Genomic DNA, 18,331 nt, shown 5'->3' with positions numbered 1-18,331 from the left:
ATTGAAATAGACTAAAGATGCTCTGCAGTGATATTAACAAGCAAATTAATAGCATCACTCAGATACCTCACTTGATTATAATGATATATAATGGTGTTTCACAAAATGCCACACAAAACACACTTCAACTTCAACAGTGTGCCACGATACAGCAAATTACCTACTGACCCACCCACCCACCCACCCATCCATCCATCCATCCATCCATCCATCCATCCATCCATCCATCCATCCACCCATCCATCCATCCATCCATCCATCCATCCATCCACCCATCCATCCATCCATCCATCCATCCATCCATCCATCCATCCATCTATCCCCACCCACCCATCCTCCAGTCATCCATCTTAATAACTTCCAATGGCTCTACAATTGAAAGAGTCTCAGAATACAAGTACCTTGGCATCTGGCTGGATGATACATTGTCAAGCAAACAAAGCATGTTTTCTGGCATCCTGTAAAAAAACAATCATTGAAGCCACATTTCTCTCTGTTCTGGACTATGGGGACATTATTTACAGGATTGCTGCACCATCCACTTTAAAGCACCTCGATACGGTTTACCAAAGTTCTGCCCTAAGATGGGTCACTATGGTACCCATTGTCCTCTCTGTCCGAGAGGCGGGACAAGCACTGGTATATGTTTAATGGTCCTCTCTTACATTTGCTCTATGTTGGATCAGAATCCAAGTCCTTATCAGACCCGCTCGAGTGACTTCCTGACCCTCAAGGTTCCATTTACTCACTCAGAGCTAGTTAAAGCATCTTTCTCTGTCAGTGCTCCATTTCATTGGAACGAACTCCAGAAGTCTCTAAAAATGAATGCCTTCCCTAGGTCAATTCAGGGAAATGATTTCTAGCACTTTTGTTCAACAATGTAACTGTTTTAATTAATTCTCATCTATTATAGTTATTTTAGTTTTGAATACTTTCTGTTTTCCAATTCGTATATTTGATATTGCTGTAATGTATATTGTTGATTGTTGATTTTGTTTTTTTGTATTCCGGCTACATTGAAAATGAGGGCCTGCCCCATAATTGTACTCTGAGCTTAAAGGTTATGATGATGATGATGATGATGATGATGATGATCCATCCATCTATTGAAATGAGACATTTCGGCTTCATTTTGAGGCACATTGGGTCGCCCCATACAAGTGCAGTGATACTATTTACTCATTTACTTTTAAATAATCAATAAGTAAAGTGTCAGTCAAGACAGTACTCGGGGGCTAAACAGCTGTCATTTGCCAACCCTGTAATGTAAATAACTTCAAAGTAAACTCAGCTCTACCCGTTAACCACTTAACGATATACTGACAAGAGTCCCCAGGGCTCTGTAATAGGCCCCTTCCTTTTACACACCTTGTTGATGAATTGAATACATGGGACCACAATGGAAACAAGTTCCCATGACTTTTGTGTGTTGTCCTTTTAGTCCAAATGTCTGACTGTACCTCGTCGTGATGTTTACATTTCTGTCTAATAATGTATTCAATCAATCAAACCAGGAACGAATTATGGACTGGGCCACTGTCCACTATAGTACATGGGAAAAAACAGGGGCCACTGTCCACTACTATAGGGAAATCCAGGGGCCCCTGGGGGCCGTCTGTCATGAAGACATGAATGAGAATATCGTCACTGTCAAGCAGAAATCTCTTATCTTTATATTGTGTATATTATAATGTGTTTTTTTCGTACATGTTGAACACCCTACTCGATCGAGCGTCACACAAAAGCATCAAAAGTAGATCTGCTACTTTTGCTATTTTTTTTACTTGAATCGTGACATGTAACAGTTTTGGACATATGAGGTTTTCATCCGACAGAGACGATATATATATATAAATATTTACATTGAATGAATTTAAATTTAACGCTCAAATTATATGTGGGACAGACTACACGTCCCCTGTGACTTATGTCTGTGACTTATGACTGTGTTAGTCAGACAATGTCTGACTAACACAGTTATTATTATAGTATTATTATAGTATTATTGCGACCTGCAGTCGCAATAATACTATACTTTGGCTATTAAAAAATAGCAGATGTACAACCTCATATAGGATTAGGACCTCACTGGCACACCACACTTGGCACAAAACTATTTTTTAAGATGGGGGGTCAATAACATACATATCAGTTTAGGGGTCATGAAAAATATTGAGAACCACTGGTGTAGAGTGAAAACAGTAGGGCCTGTATAGCATAGAGCCCATGCAGGGGGACGCATATGGTTTAAGTGCTTATAAGGTAGCCTATATATGACTAATGACCCGCCATACACACACTGTCTGTAGCCTGCAGTGGATGACACACACCCCACTCACTGAGAGAGAGAGGGGGGGGGGGGTGACAGAAAGATGGACGTTAAACGGTGTGTGTGTGTGTGTGTGTGTGTGTGTGTGTGTGTGTGTGTACGCGTGTGTGCGTGCGTGCGTGCGTGCGTGTGCGAACCCGGAACCGCCCGTTCACCCCGTTCGTTCCCTTGCGCGGGGGGGGGACGTGCAACTTATTATGTTCTGCACTGACGACAGAAGAAAGTATATTAAAGAGAAACAAAACATTCAGTGACAAGTTGTGTTCCGGTTCCACGTCCCCCATCTGGGGGATCCGTAGGCTACTCGCGCGCACATCTGTTCCTCTCTGAGATGCGCGCTCGCCAATGGCAAACAGCTCCGTCAATGAGGCGCACTCCCGTCGCCCAGTTCGACAAGAGAGAGAGAGAGAGGGAGAGAGTCTGAGATAATAATGAACAGATAAGTTAGTTTGTCATCTCTGTCCACTTGGCTCTGACTGTGAAGTTTGAACTTATGTTTAGCTGCAGAAAGGAGAAGGATGAGAAACTCTAAGTTGGAGGATGGACAGAACTAGAAGAATGTCTTCTCCTTCTTCTGGTTAGAGGTGTGGAATCTCCTGCTGCTCTGCCAGCTCCGCTAAAAAAAAACATTTCCCGAAACAGGAATAAAAAAGGATTTTAACTTTTTTTGGCAAGGAGAATATAGGGTGTTTTTTTTTCTTCTTTTTTATTGGTGGCTGTTTTTTTCTCTTTTTTTTCATATGGAGAAGCTTTAACGCCCAGCTGCTGCTTTCTCTCTCTCTCTTCTGTGGACTTGCATGTTTGGATATCTCGATTGTGTGTCCCTGCAATGCAATGATCAATCTCTGGCTGCTTTAGCCTACTTCGTGCAGTATAGGCCTATGTATGTACAACTCTTTGTTCGGAGTGATCTGATCTGACTTATAGAACCCGAAGTGGGACTTTATTGGGAGGGATTTTTATTGCTGTGTGCACAACCAACACGGAGGCGATCGACCGGTGAACCCGAAGACATTATATTTCGGCTTTTTAGAGAGGGGGGGGACTTGATCGTAGTCAGAGAAACGCCCCGGTTTATCGCTCAGAGACGAGAGAGAGAGAGAGAGAGAGAGGGGGTACCGAAGTCGTTTGAGCAAAAACTTGGACCCGGGGGCGAGAACTTCGTGAAGACATCGGAATAGAGGCTCTACCGCTGCAGAAAGAAGACATGGGAACACGGGGAGAGAAGTAACGGGAATTTAGGACCTATCTACTCCCATGCGGGACGTCCCATCTCTGCAACACCCACCAAGGTTTGGTCCATTTAAATATTGATTCATGATGCATTCATACATTGTGTTTTTGTATTGAGTCATACACGGTGATTATCGCTTTAATTTGCTCAAACTTGTCACTGACAGTGAAAGTTGTCGTGGTTGATTTGTGCGTCCCGTGCCGTGCCGTGCCCGTGTGAAGAACGAATGCACGTACGACAACACACGCCCGCGCGTGCGTGTTTGTGTATGTGCATAATAACTGCATTGATTAGTTTCTTCGCTCGCACAAGCAGCTGTAAATATTTCGCCGTACGGTAGTGTTGCGCGCAAACAGCGCAAATAAATCTAGATCGCAATCTAGATCAGTTTATAGCCTCGCAGCCTATTCTCTTATTCAGGGTCTCCTCAAACTTTCTCCTCACTCCACATTATGAGACCGCAGACCCCGACTTCTTTCTTTCTTTCTTTCTTTCTTTCTTTCTTTCTTTCTTTCTTTCTTTCTTTCTTTCTTTCTTTTACAGTTCAAGCCATAGGCTTTCTCAGGTTTTAACAGCAGACGTATAGAACTGCTTTTTTTCCTCCTGCAAACTGATAATACATTGATTGAAATATTTATTTTTTTCAAGCACAAACTCAATACAAAGACTGTTAACTGTGAGTGGACGACCCAATTAAGCATTACTCTTGTTTACAAGAGGGTCCACCATGTTCAATTCATCAAAACATTTAGAGACGTTCTATATAGTCAAAGAACAGAACAGGAATTCATCATAGAGGTAAAAAGGGAAAAGAAACATATACAGTGAGGGGGAAAAAGGGGGGGGGGGGGGGGCGGTGGGGGGAGGCCTATTCAATTAAAAGCCCAAAGGAAATTTTATTTTCAAAAGATTTTATACATTTGATAACTTAATGGGACATTCTGCATAAAGAGTATAACCTACTTTATTTTTGGTACTTTAAGTAACATTTCAATGCCAATATAGCCTACTTTTGTACTTTCACTCACTCAGGTACTTTTTGAGTTCCGGACTTTTACTTGCACTGAGTATTCCTATTGATACTTTTACTGAAGTAAAAAAGAGTACTTTTTCCACCACTGGTTGTTTTATGAGAACATAATGGTTTCTTTGCCCCTTTGTCATAATACTAGGCCTAACTGTTGACCGGTGATCAGATCCACAATTATTAACATTTTAGTTGAAGATATGAGCCTCCTATCTGTCCAGCTGATGTTTTATGGCTGTTTTATAGGCATGCTGTCGATATGGGGGTCCTTCCTTTATAGGCTATAGGCCTACAGAGTTATGCTTTATAGGCTATAGGCCTACACTCAGAGTTATGCTTTATAGGCTATAGGCCTACACTCAGAGTTATGCTTTATAGGCTATAGGCCTACACTCAGAGTTATGCTATAGGCTATAGGCCTACACTAGAGTTATGCTATAGGCTATAGGCCTACACTCAGAGTTATGCTATAGGCTATAGGCCTACACTCAGAGTTATGCTTTATAGGCTATAGGCCTACACTCAGAGTTATGCTTTATAGGCTATAGGTCACGTACACACGCACTATCAATCTATCAATCTATCAATGGCGCCCCATTGATTGTTTGATTGATCAATTAGGCCCAGGAAATGATTCCCAATGCATTTTTCCCATAGACATTTCTATTAGTATTTATTTAAAGACGGTTACGCCGCGGACAAAGCCAACTCGAGTCGTGACAACTCATGACAACAAACCCAATATTTTGGACCAAGCAAATAATTACAAAGAAGAAAAACAACAAAAAAAGTGTTGTAACCTGCCGTTTTTTTCTTCTTTCTAATTATTTTTTCAGCCCAAAAAATGGTGTTTGTTGTCATGAGTTGTCACGACTCGAGTTGGCTTTGTCCGCGGCGTAAACGTCTTTAAATAAATACTTTTTGAAATGTCTATGAGGAAAATGAACGGAGAATCATTTCCTGGGCCCTGGTAGGGGGCGGGACTGTGACGCTCTACATCTGAAGCTGTCTAAATCAGTGGTTCTCATTTTTAAAAATCACACCCGTGTGAACTGAGTGGTGTAAGGTTTTATATAGCATGATCAGCTGTGGTCTGACGTAATGTCTGACGTAATGAAATCACACCCGGATGTGATTTCACAACTGGCTTTTTTCTTTTGTGCAGAAAAAATGAGCATGGTTGCTACGGTCATCCAGTTCACCCGGGTATGATTTCGTTACGTCAGAAATTATTTTGAACATAGCAACCATGCTCATTTTTTTCTGCACACAAAAGCCAGTTGTAGGAGTGGTTTACACCACTCAACAAAAGCCAGTTGTAGGAGTGGTTTACACCACTCAAAAAGTGGGCCTTGAGGGAGTTACAGGGGGTCCCCACCCAAATTATATTATATTATATAGTTATATGCATCATCAAAATTGGTTTGCTTGAACCACTTTGACCCTAGTACAGGCCTATTTCTAACATTTTGGAACAAAACGACCAATTTCAATCAAGGTGCCAGCAAGGTGCCCTGCATGGCTGCATGCACTCGTCCTTTATAGTTCCCACATGTTGTGGTTGTGGGCATGTAGACCGGCTATAACAATACAAAATAAGACATTTAAATATTTCTGAGACTCTTTAACAACACAAATCTTGCGTGGCGGTCCATGGCACAAACAATGTTCAGATGTCGGGGCTTTGTCCAAAACATTATAGGGTCCTTCTCCATTGATCTAAAGAGCATGCATGAGGATGGAACATCTTCACTAGGTCATTGGACTTCCTGTGTCTTAAATGATGACAGGATGTTATATAAATGTTCTGTGTTCCCCCCTTCTCTTTTCTCTCTCTCTCTCTCTCTCTCTCTCTCTCTCTCTCTCTCTCTCTCTCTATCTATCTATCTATCTCTGTCTCTCTGTCTATCTCGTTCACATCAACTTATCAACAAGGACGTTGTTGTTAAAGTACGTTATTTAATTACAAAGACTAACGTACAGACATCTCAGTGACAGCTAAGGATTGGCAGTATATGTCCACAGTCCACGCACGCACGCATGCACGCACGCACGCACGCACGCACGCACGCACGCACGCACGCACGCACGCACGCACGCACGCACGCACGCACGCACACACACACACACACACACACACACACACACACACACACACACACACACACACACACACACACACACACACATACTGTACAGTCTGTACACACATGTGAACGCATGCATGTGCACGCACATGCTATACAAACACACATGCAAAGACCTTTAACCCGTCATTTTAGATTTTAACTATATAGCAACATGTAAAAAAAAAAAAAAAAACTCTTACGATTTTAAACAGTGGTTCTCAAAAATAGTAGGCCTAGATGCATGTCCAACATCGAGCTTGTGCTATTTTTGAACTTTTTTGAAAAACCTTGAAAGTAGTTAATGATTATGACATTTATAACACAAACCCTCTCTTCTGGAGGCCCCTGGCACAAAACATTTTCAGATGTGGGGATCTCCAGTAGAACTACTCTGATTTAGAAGACATTTTGTAGAATTTACCTTAATCTGATTTCTCTCTATATATACCCATATACCCAATTTCTTTGAACTTATATCTTTGGATAAAACATTTCCCCCACTAATGCATATTGTGCATCCTCACCATATAAAAGTGTCTGAGTCATTGGTGGGCTATGTGGACAGTTCAGAAACCTGCCTACCAGTGACATCATCAATGAGGATTCCAAGCTACTAGAAACTAATAGAAAATCCTGTTTGGAAGGAATGGGTGTAAAAATGTACAGTATCTATTGATTGTTCAAAATGTAACCAAATGAACACTTGAGAGTTGACTCAGGGCTATAAGGCCATGACTCAGGGAAATCAGGACATGGCTCAGTAGTGCCAGCGTGCAGGGCAGTGCCAGGTCCATTGTGTGTGTGTTTGTTTGGATAGAGGACAGAAGAATGGATGTGGAAGTCTAGACAGTGGCAGGAAGACACACTCCCCTCCTCCCTTATTCCTTACCAGAGGTGTAAAGTAACTAAGTATACATTTACTCAAGTACTGCATTAATTACAATTTTGGAGGTTCCAATTGTCATCACTTTTACTTGTACTATACTCTCAGAGGCAAATTGTTTAGTTTGTTGTACTCTCCTTCTAGCCCTTTCTCGTTTTAGTTTTTAACCTCTCTCCACTCCTTCCAAAAACTCCTTTTCCCTTATTCCTTCAACTATATTGAGCTTCATATGAGAACAATAATGGCAATAATGGCAACGTTAGCTAATTAGTTTAGTGCACTAAGTTTCCCAAACAGTGGGTTGGGGCCCATTTTTGGACAAATAAATAAAACAAACAAATAAAATAACAGATCTATAGGGCTTCCATTGATGCTGAGTGCCAAGCAGGGAGGCATTTACCGCAGTAAAATTTGTTCTCCGCATTTGACCCATCTCTTGGAGCGGTGAGCCGCAGCCAAGGAGCGAAATCGCATGACTTTGACTTTGATTTTGTTTTATTCATAATATGTTTTTCTATGTCAGATGCACAAGCTCACTCGGTGCCGAGCTGCGAGCTTGTACATCCTCTATTTCTGTGATTTGTTTTGAAAAGTCTTGAAAGTACTGATTTTAGAATCGGCCATATTATAGGTCTTAAATGGGTTCAAATCTTTGATCATTTTGGGGGCCCACCTGCAGCAGTATACCAGCGAGGCCCCGCCGGTGGGCCGTGAGCCACAGCCATGGGACGCAGGTCGAGAAGCGCTGCATTAGCGTGTGATATTTGGTAGATTTAAGGCAGTATATCCACGAGGATAATAAACATGGAACGGGGTTTCAACATGGACTCTTGTTTGTTTGGAAAAGACTGAACTCTGTTTCCCTCCCCCTCCACCACCCCCCCCCCCCCCCCCTCCTTCCCAATCCTCCTAACTGGAAACAGCTCTCTCCTTTTTCCTCTCAATGACCCGACTCTCCCTCTCTCTCTCTCTTTCTCTCCCTCTCTCTCTCCCTCTCTCTCTCTCTCTCTCTCTTTCTCTCCCTCTGTCTCTCTCTCTCAGTTAATTGCTTTATTTCAGAATTTTCTTTCAGCCATTCCGATGACCTCGTCTCCTGAGTCCTGAGTCTCCTCGCAAAATCAAATTTTTTTACATGTGTAAACCAATGTGGTGACAATCAAATCGATTCTCCTCTCATGTCCTTGTTTTCACATCCTCTGTGTTGAAAGTGAGAAGGTTGTGTGTGTGATTGCGTTCCAAATTCCTACATTTTTGTGCTGCGGTCAACAACATTCACAAAATGTAAACCCCACACTTTGAATGCATTTGTACAATCTCACAGTTTTGACATGACTCCGGGAAATAAGGACAAAATGGACATAACTTGGTCATTCCTTAACTCTCTGACCGCAAACAGCCCCATCTGGTGGTGGCTCAGAGCGTCATGAAGAAAAAATCCCGTGAATGTCATTTAATCCACCCAAAACATACTTTTTGTAAGCTAGGATCATATAATTTAGAGAAATGAGCCGAAAATCAAGCTTGTTTTAAATCAAAAGTTTTCAACGGACCGTATATGAGCGTATACAGGACACACTTATTCATCGTAATCAATTGATATTAATATAGTCGTCCAAATGCGATTTCGCCGCCCGGGGCCTTTGGAAAAAAGGCGTCAGAGTGTACAAATGTAACCCAACTGGACCCTAGTGGGTCCATTTGGGTAACATTTATACACTCTCAGAGTTAGACATGACTAAGGGAAATAAGGCTGTGACTCGAGGAACGGATGCACTAAGTTAACATTTCACCGCTGCATTTTTACACCGTCCGAGTGAAACTAACACCCCGGATGGATCGTGCTGCGCTGTGCAGTTTGGTCCGGCGCTGCGGAAGACAAAACAAGCACGCCCAAACTATTTGAAACATCTCAAACCATGCCCTAATATTTAAGCCCGGGGTACAATTATGGATATTATGGTCTGCATGGCGGTTTCCATGGCGACTGGGGGTACATCGTTAGAGCAGTAATTAGTGAGCTCGTTAACATAATCAGAGGTTAGGAGCTGAGGTTAGACAGACAAAGACAGCAGTGTTGCATTGATCTCTCTCTCTCTCTCTCTCTCCCTGCGTGCGTGCGTGCGTGCGTGCGTGCGTGCGTGCGTGCGTGCGTGCGTGCGTGCGTGCGTGCGTGCGTGCGTGCGTGCGCACAAGAGACACCACAGCATTTCCGACCTCAGAGTGCTACATTGAGGATGAACTAGAATTTTGGCACTAGACAGACAGACAGACAGACAGACAGACAGACAGACAGACAGACAGACAGACAGACAGACAGACAGACAGACAGACAGACAGACAGACAGACAGACAGACAGACAGACAGACATGTGTTTACTCTAGTAGGTCTGTGTTTTAATTGTACACATACATGTCTCAGTTTGGACTGTTTTCATTTCACACTTGCTTTGGCAATGCAAACATCATAGTTTCCCATACCCACACACAGAGAGAGAGAGAGAGAGAGAGAGAGAGAGAGAGAGAGAGAGAGAGAGAGAGAGAGAGAGACAGAGCGAGAGAGAGAAAGAGAGAAAGAATTCCCACTGTCTGACTGACACGCACGCCAATCTACCTGCCTAATAGCAGACCGAACATCTATTATTAGAGAGACATTATGCTGGAAGGGGGAATTCCATATCACACGCACACACACACACACACACACACGCACGCACACAAGCATGTACGCACTATATGTGCGCACTATATGCGCGCAGCGCACGCAGCGAGGTCCCATCTAATTTTTATAGTGTGCGGCAGTGATGACATATTTATGGCAGTACGGGAGACTTCAGCAAGTGAGTGTCTCTACGCCGATCCCCCTGGAGGCGTCATGTCCTTATCGTACGACACAACAGAGGCTATTCTCTGCATCAGCACAAAACCAGCGCAGTTTGCAGTGTTGCTATAGTTCTGCTTATTATAAGCGACTTTGGGCTAATGCATTCTAAATCGGTAGTTCTCACACTTTCATGTTTTTTCCAAAATGTTTGAAAATAGGAGATGTACAAGCTCTGTGAGAGAGACACTGTAAGTACTTAGTATAAGCAAAAATAGTGAAAATAGCCAATCTACAAACTCACGACGCCTTGCGTTGCGACTGGCGTTGTGAGCTTAACCCCCGTTCAAATGTGATTATTTGGTGGAAAAAGTTGAGAACCACTGGCGTAAGACATAGTTAAAATATCAAACTGAGGGTCCTGGAAATTAAAATGCTTGTGAGAATGTCATTTCCCTACCTGATCCATCCCAGGGCACTTGCCAGACCATTAACAATGTGTGTGTTTTTGTCCATAGAATATGAGAAAATATTATAGTTGTTATTGCTGCTGTAATAAGAGCAGTGGTGTGTGTGTGTGTGTGTGTGTGTGTGTGTGTGTGTGTGTGTGTGTGTGTGTGTGTGTGTGTGTGTGTGGCATGAGAACAATAACACAAACTGTAACCACCGCACAGCAGGCAGCTATACACACAATGCAACACTATGTCACAATGTACAACAATACACGCCACAGCTGCACAGCGTGGTACTGCTGTGTGTGTGGGCGTGCGCACGCACGTGCATGGTGTGGTATACAGACAGTGAGAGACCACACACACTGCACTGACCCACTGGCCTCCAAATGCGAACACATTAGAATGGCGGGAAGCCAGGGACAATAACACGCGCGCGCGCGCACACACACACACACACACACACACACACACACACACACACACACACACACACACACACACACACACACACACACACACACACACACACACACACATGAGCACACATGCGCAGTTGCGCACACGTATGCACGTATACACGTATGCAGACTACGCACACATACACAGATGACACTAGCCGATATTATTTAGGGAAACAGATACATGTTTTAAACAAGTGGATTAACATAAGATACACAGTCTCACTCTCTCGCACACACACACACACACACACACACACACACACACACACACACACACACACACACACACACACACACACACACACACACACACACACACACACACTTTCCTTGACACAAAGGCGATTCCGCCTCATTCAGTATGGTCATTCAGAGCAGACATCTTTGCCAAATATTCAAATTAATGAATGTTCATTGATATTCAGAGTCGTGCTGTGTCAGTCAAAATTAAATGAAATGTATTGGGGTTTTTTTGAGGGCCGCTATCCCCTTCAATGCATGGCTTTCCGAAATGACGTCATAGGAAAGAGCCTAATTCTAAATTTCCTGTCCCAGCCAAAGTCTATGTACTTTGTTTAGGGTAAATCATGATGTAATTTGTGTCAGCCAAGTCTATGGACTTTGTTTAGGGTAAATAATCAGCATTTGAGCAACGTCATCTAGCTGATATAAATACAAAATACATTTATTTTTCACGGACATGAGAACATCCCCTCACTTCACACAAGTGTGATTTCAGCTAACATCTCCAAACCTTCCAGATGCAGACACAGCCAAACTGAAGACCCCACATAGAAATATACCGTCAAATTGCATTATCCTTCTGTCCCTTCTGGCCCCAAAATGGCCTCTTCGTCCATTTGGTTACATTTGTGCACTCTCTGAGCCTATACAGTATGTGGTATGTGCTAGCCTGTAAACCAGACAAATCTGGGGAGATGTTTTTTTTTTCTTTCTACATTTCGCTCACCCCAGAGTTGTGGGTGACCAATCAGAGCCCACTATTCAAACTGAGACTTTCTTTGCTGTGACATTGGAATCTGTTTGTAAACCGACCCTTGGACATAAATCTTCCACACCGAAGTGCCAGACAAATAACTACGCAGTGATATTAGTCTGGTCATGCCAGGCAAAGGCTAGCCTATGCGCCACCACTCACTCTTTATGTATATTAAGTGAAAACGCATACCGTTTCTGACAATGCTTGCTGCTTTCCAAAATGCCCTTGCCGTTAGGACTCTTCAGCATATGTTTTGGTCTTTTGGACCGCTATATAGCCTACTTCTGTGGTTTTGTTTGAGGAATTTGGGGAATTGCAGTTCTAACAGAGTATAGACATGTCACGGTATACCAAGAACTGGTGGACCCAAATGCAGACACAGACAAAGCTCTTAAAGTTCAAGGGTGTTTTATTCACACAAACTTGGAATGAGGAGGGTAAGGTGGTAGGCAGGCAGAGCAGAGCAACAAGCAGTCAGTGGCCAGGCATGCAGCAGGCAGGTGAGGAGGAGTACAATCAGTACAGACTAAATCCAACACGCAAAAACTATAACACTAAGAATACTGAAGTTCACAGGGAACAATCACTACAAAGAGTTCACTGGCTAGAAGCGTCTACTACCACTGTGGTTGTTCAACGATGGCGATGCAGCGATAGAAGACAAGGGCTTTAGACTGGAGGTGATAAGCTGATGGCTGTCAGGTGCGTTGACTGGAGAGAATGAGGGGACTGGGAACAGGTGAACCAAGTGGTAACTGGAGCCAAGCCAAGCCTATGCCCACACACACTCCCACACAGAGCACAGACACTGACAAGACAAAGACAAGGAAAACACAGCTCTGCCAGGGACTGTGATGAGACAGACCAGATGTGTCAACAAAAAGACTGCTAAAATGAATGGTACACACTACACTAGTGGTGTGCGGTCCGGCCCGGTGCCCGAAGGTCCCGCAGGTTGACCTGCGTGGCGGCGGGACGGGTCAAGGTTTTGAGCGCAATTATCGTGGTGCAGGCGCGACGGGTAAACCCTGTGTAGTGAAGCAGGCCTCTCCACAATTAAAAAGCATCATAACAAGCTATAGGGCTAGTATAGTTGACTATGATTGGCCAAACATTGTCTATAGACTGGTAGTCGACGATTAGGCAACTACAGGAAAAGAAAGTTAGGGTTAGGCTTAGAATCATGCAAAAAAAAGAAAGAAAAAAGACTAATCGACTATAAAGATTGGTAGTCGACTAAGACTCCCTTGGTCGACCTGTGGAGTTATAGCAAGCAAGGGAAGAGACAGTAAAATGAATCAATTACACACGCCATGAAGCCTTGAATCCATGGAGATTGTTTTGTTGACCGGGTGGCTGCAATACTCAATAGCCAGTCACCAAATTATTGGCATAGGAATGCGACAAAACCAACAAGTTAACAACCAAACAAAAAATCTCTCTGAATTCAAGGCATCATGGGGTGTGTACTTGATAGTCACATTTTGGGTGAAGGGCTCCTTTAATATGGGGGTGGGTGTTGACGTGCGACCCCAGTGGTCAATGCAGCGTCTGTGTATTTATGACATTAACAGCTGTTTTTGTCTCATTGTTATCACACCACATATGGACATGTGGAGCTCAGCCAAACATCATTCCATTATGCAGTCCATAACATGATGGATCGCACACAATGACACTAGTCAGTCAGTCAAAAGAAACGCACACGTGCACGCATACACACATGCACGCACACACACACACACACACACACACACACACACACACACACACACACACACACACACACACACACACACACACACACACACACCAGAGTCTTGTTTTTCCATCAAGATTTAGATCACTGCTGAAATAAATATAACATTTGACACTGTGCGTGCGTGCGTGCGTGCGTGCGTGCGTGCGTGCGTGCGTGCGTGCGTGCGTGCGTGCGTGCGTGTGTTTATGAGGTCTGGGGAATGCCATAGTCAGTATAACCTCTCACTAACCTCAGACTTGGTTAACCGCAAAGAGCTGGACCACGACCTCTATGCCCCCCCCCCCCCCCTTTCTCTCTCTCTCTCTCTCTCTCTCTCTCTCTCTCTCTCAGAATCTTACCTTCTCATCGTGTCCTCATTCCCTCCCTTTCCTTACACGCTCTGTCGCCTCTCCTCCTTGCTTCATCTGTGTGTGTGTGTGTGTGTGTGTGTGTGTGTGTGTGTGTGTGTGTGTGTGTGTGTGTGTGTGTGTGTGTGCGTGCACGTGTGTGCGTTTGCGTGTGTGTGGTAAGACTGCTTTATCATAGTGTTATTAGTGTGTGGGCGTGTGAACACAATCATGCATGTTGCTTTACTTGGAGAAAACACTCATCTGGCCTCATTAGTTTCGTGAACAGAAACATAAGCAGCACATTATGTTGTTTTAGTAGGCTATACAGGGACCAAATGGACCATTCTGGGTCATATTGGGGGGATTTTGATTCTGAAACAAATTTCTCACAGTACGGAAATCAACTAATTAATTGATTTTATTCTAATTCAAATTCAAAAACGAATGATATGACCGTTAAGAGTCTGTAACTCCGAGAGTGTACAAATGTGGTTCCATTTGTACACTCTCAGAGTTACAGATCTATAAGGGTCCATTCCAAACTATCATTTAGCTGCGGACCCCCTGGAACTCCCTCAAGGAGCCCTGGGGGTCCCCGGACCCCACTTTGAGAACCACTGTTAGATGACAACAGAGATCTTCCTTATTGAATTTTCGCTTAGAGCCAGATAAAGTCATGTAAAAATCAGAATCAGTGCAATGCAAATAATCCAGTAACATTAGCGTTTTCCAGTTGATGCTTCATAAAACCTCCGGGATCATTTGCTTATTTTTGGAACACAGTTTTTCTTTGACACGATTTAAAGAAAGCCTCTGGGAATTCAGAATGGGGGATAAAACACGACCAAGGTAGGATGTGTAAATTATGTCAGATTTTGGTGCTCTGTGGGCAAGTTTACTACAGAGTATTGAGAGTTTAAGTGGTTAAATGTCCATTAAATCCAGCGTATTAACAGAAAAGTAAATGTATAAAACAAAATAAACAAACAAAAGTCTATTCATTTTTCTATTAAATCCATGAAATGTTTTAATCTGAATCACAATTTTGTAATGTTTTATATAATTGAAAAATGTTTTCTAAAAGAATTTGCAACACAATTGTATACAATTATGTAGTGGTGGTCCCTGCTTCATCTCTCTCAGCTAAGAGGCACCTGGAAAACATTGAACTTGAGTAACAACTGTACTTTGACTGCTAATTTTCTTCTGTTCTCACCGAATCTCTTCGCCAAGAATATCATTTTTGAACTCACCTTGTTACCAAGGGTATTTGAGACTCCACTGCCTGAGCTCCTGAGCTCTGGAATGCCCTAGACCAGAGTCAATTCAACAAGCTGATACTATACCTTATCCTTTAAATTCAGAGAAGCCTTCCTAAATCACCCTGACCCTCTCTCTCCTTATATAATCTCCCTTTTTCTCCTGCTTGTCGAATTCTGTATTGGCTTTTCTATGTTATATACTACCTTTTCTTTCTTTTCAAAATCTTTTTATTTTGGTTTTATAACAGTATGGATGTCAAGTCACAGGTTCATAGAAAAAATTAAAATTAAAACATCAGATTTTAGTGTCAGTGACTCAGAGGTAACAAACGTATACTACCTTTTAATTATCATCCTCTTTTGTGTTATTTGTTTCTCTTGCTATTTTAACGTGTGATTTTCTGTATGGCCCTAATTGTAACCTTATTATTGTTATTATTTTTTAACCCCCTGGAGTTACACATGACTCAGGGACATAAGGACCGCTGACCGGTGTGCCCCTGATTCAGGCAGTCGTTTATAGACGGGAAACGTTTTAGAAGCGAGCATTCTGACAGTCAACACCCCCCACTGTGTGTGTGTGTGTGTGTGTGTGTGTGTGTGTGTGTGTGTGTGTGTGTGTGTGTGTGTGTGTGTGTGTGTGTGTGTGTGTGTGTGTGTGTGTGTGTGTGTGTGTGTCAGGCGTAATGGGGGAGTTAATGGGACCACAGAGCTGTGGTTTGTGGAAGTGCTGGAATGTGGCAGCAAACATGATGTGGAGCCATACAGAACAACACTAATGATACATTTAACACAGTGACAGAGAGAGAGAGAGAGAGAGAGGGAGAGAGAGAGAGAGAGAGTGGGAGTGGGAGATTTAATGAGGCATCAAAAAATTGCAGGGACATGAAGAATGATGGCGGACAAGACGGGAGATGGAATGATTAGGAAGGGTTTTATGTGTTTGTGTGTGCGTGTGCGTGCGTGCGTGCGTGTGTGTTGGTTGAATGAATTTCACATGGAGACAGAGTTCTGTGTCCATAATTAAGTCCGCCTTATGAAGTGGTACATGACTTATTACTGCAGATAAATGGATGGAGAGAGAGAGAGAGAGAGAGAGAGAGAGAGAGAATGAGTGATTTTTGTAGTAAATTGCAAATGCACCCATACATTCATCTGTCGTGGGAACAGTCACCATACGTAATGCACCCATACATTCATCTGTCGTGGGAACACTCACCATACGGAATGCACCCATACATTCATCTGTAATGCACCCATACATTCATCTGTAATGCACCCATACATTCATCTGTAATGCACCCATACATTCATCTGTAATGCACCCATACATTCATCTGTAATGCACCCATACATTCATCTGTAATGCACCCATACATTCATCTGTAATGCACCCATACATTCATCTGTAATGAACCCATACATTCATCTGTCGTGGGAACAGTCACCATACATAATGCACCCATACATTCATCTGTCGTGCTAACAGTCACCATACGGAATTGATCCATTATGGAGGGCAATGTGTCAGTGAGATATCAAACTCAGTTTCTTCTATGCAACAGTAGAGACTGTTCTTCTATGCAACAGTAGAGACTGTTCTTCTATGCAACAGTAGAGACTGTTCTTCTATACTGCAGTGAATACTGGACCCTGAAGCCAACCCTGCAGGAGTCTCTAGACGGGTGCTACACCAGAATGTTGCGTGCAGTACTTAACATCAGTAAGAGTACACATGTTACCAACAAGACCCTGTATGAGGGGGTGCAGTACGTTAGTTAGACTAGTCATTCGTCCGACAAACGACAAACCACCTCAAACCCTAACCTAACCATAACCGCAAGCACGGGAGCAGGCGCTAGTCCGAGATGCGTCCACATGTCGAACTAATGCTCCGTCGGATTTACATGCGGTCCCCGTATGGGGGAATACCAAGGGTGAGCCAGAATATAGCAGCCAGGAGAATGAGACTAGCAGGACACACTGCCAAAGACACTGAGAACTGCCTGCCAACAAATTGGTGCTGTGGGAACCAACACATGGGCATCGATCAAGAGGACGTCCCACATTAACATACGTGGATATACCTGGATTACTGGAAGCGACGGTGGAGGGCTCGTCTGAGGACCACCTAGAGAGACATATTGCCTGTATTTATACTTACAAATTACAAGTTACAAGTTAGGCATTTAGCAGACGCTCTTATCCAGAGCGATGTACAATAAGCAAGGTAACCACATGCATCATGGAATGCAGACAGACAGTGTAGTACCTCAGGACACTATAGGATCACAGGTAAAACAAGGACCTAGCATCCGTAAACAATATACTATCAGATAGTAGTCTGTACATTAAACTATAGGATACATGCAGGTAAACGATGAACTCAGCATCTGTCTCAATAGCATGCAATTCAAATGACATTTTTAAATATGGAGTGCCTTGATTCTTGTATTTTTTCCAGTTTTCCATGTGTTTATGAGGTGACAGTACTTCATTAGACCCCATGGTGTGGTTGTTATGTGCAATGATGTCTTCCTTTTGTATTTAAGGTTTCTTCCTGGAGACTGAAACATTGAACGTGTCAATGTCAAAAAACAATGATATAGTGACATCACAATATAAACCCCTCCCCTAACCCC

At 43.1% G+C, this 18,331-nt stretch overlaps 1 long non-coding RNA gene across 1 annotated transcript in view; it reads left to right on the top strand.

Moving 5' to 3' along the window:
* Positions 1-3,494: 3,494 nt before the first annotated feature.
* The window catches only part of LOC306932497, a 44,445-nt gene continuing 29,608 nt past the window's right edge, over positions 3,495-18,331 (top strand). The window contains exon 1 of the long non-coding RNA XR_013791108.1: positions 3,495-3,621. This is a non-coding gene — a long non-coding RNA (uncharacterized lncRNA). The remainder of the gene's footprint in view (positions 3,622-18,331) is intronic.

The sequence above is a fragment of the Electrona antarctica genome, assembly GCF_951216825.1.
Source record: "Electrona antarctica genome assembly, chromosome: 11".
Classification (NCBI taxonomy): Eukaryota; Metazoa; Chordata; class Actinopteri; order Myctophiformes; family Myctophidae; genus Electrona; species Electrona antarctica.
Note: the sequence above shows the minus strand (reverse complement) of the source record. Positions and strands in the feature narration are given on the sequence as shown.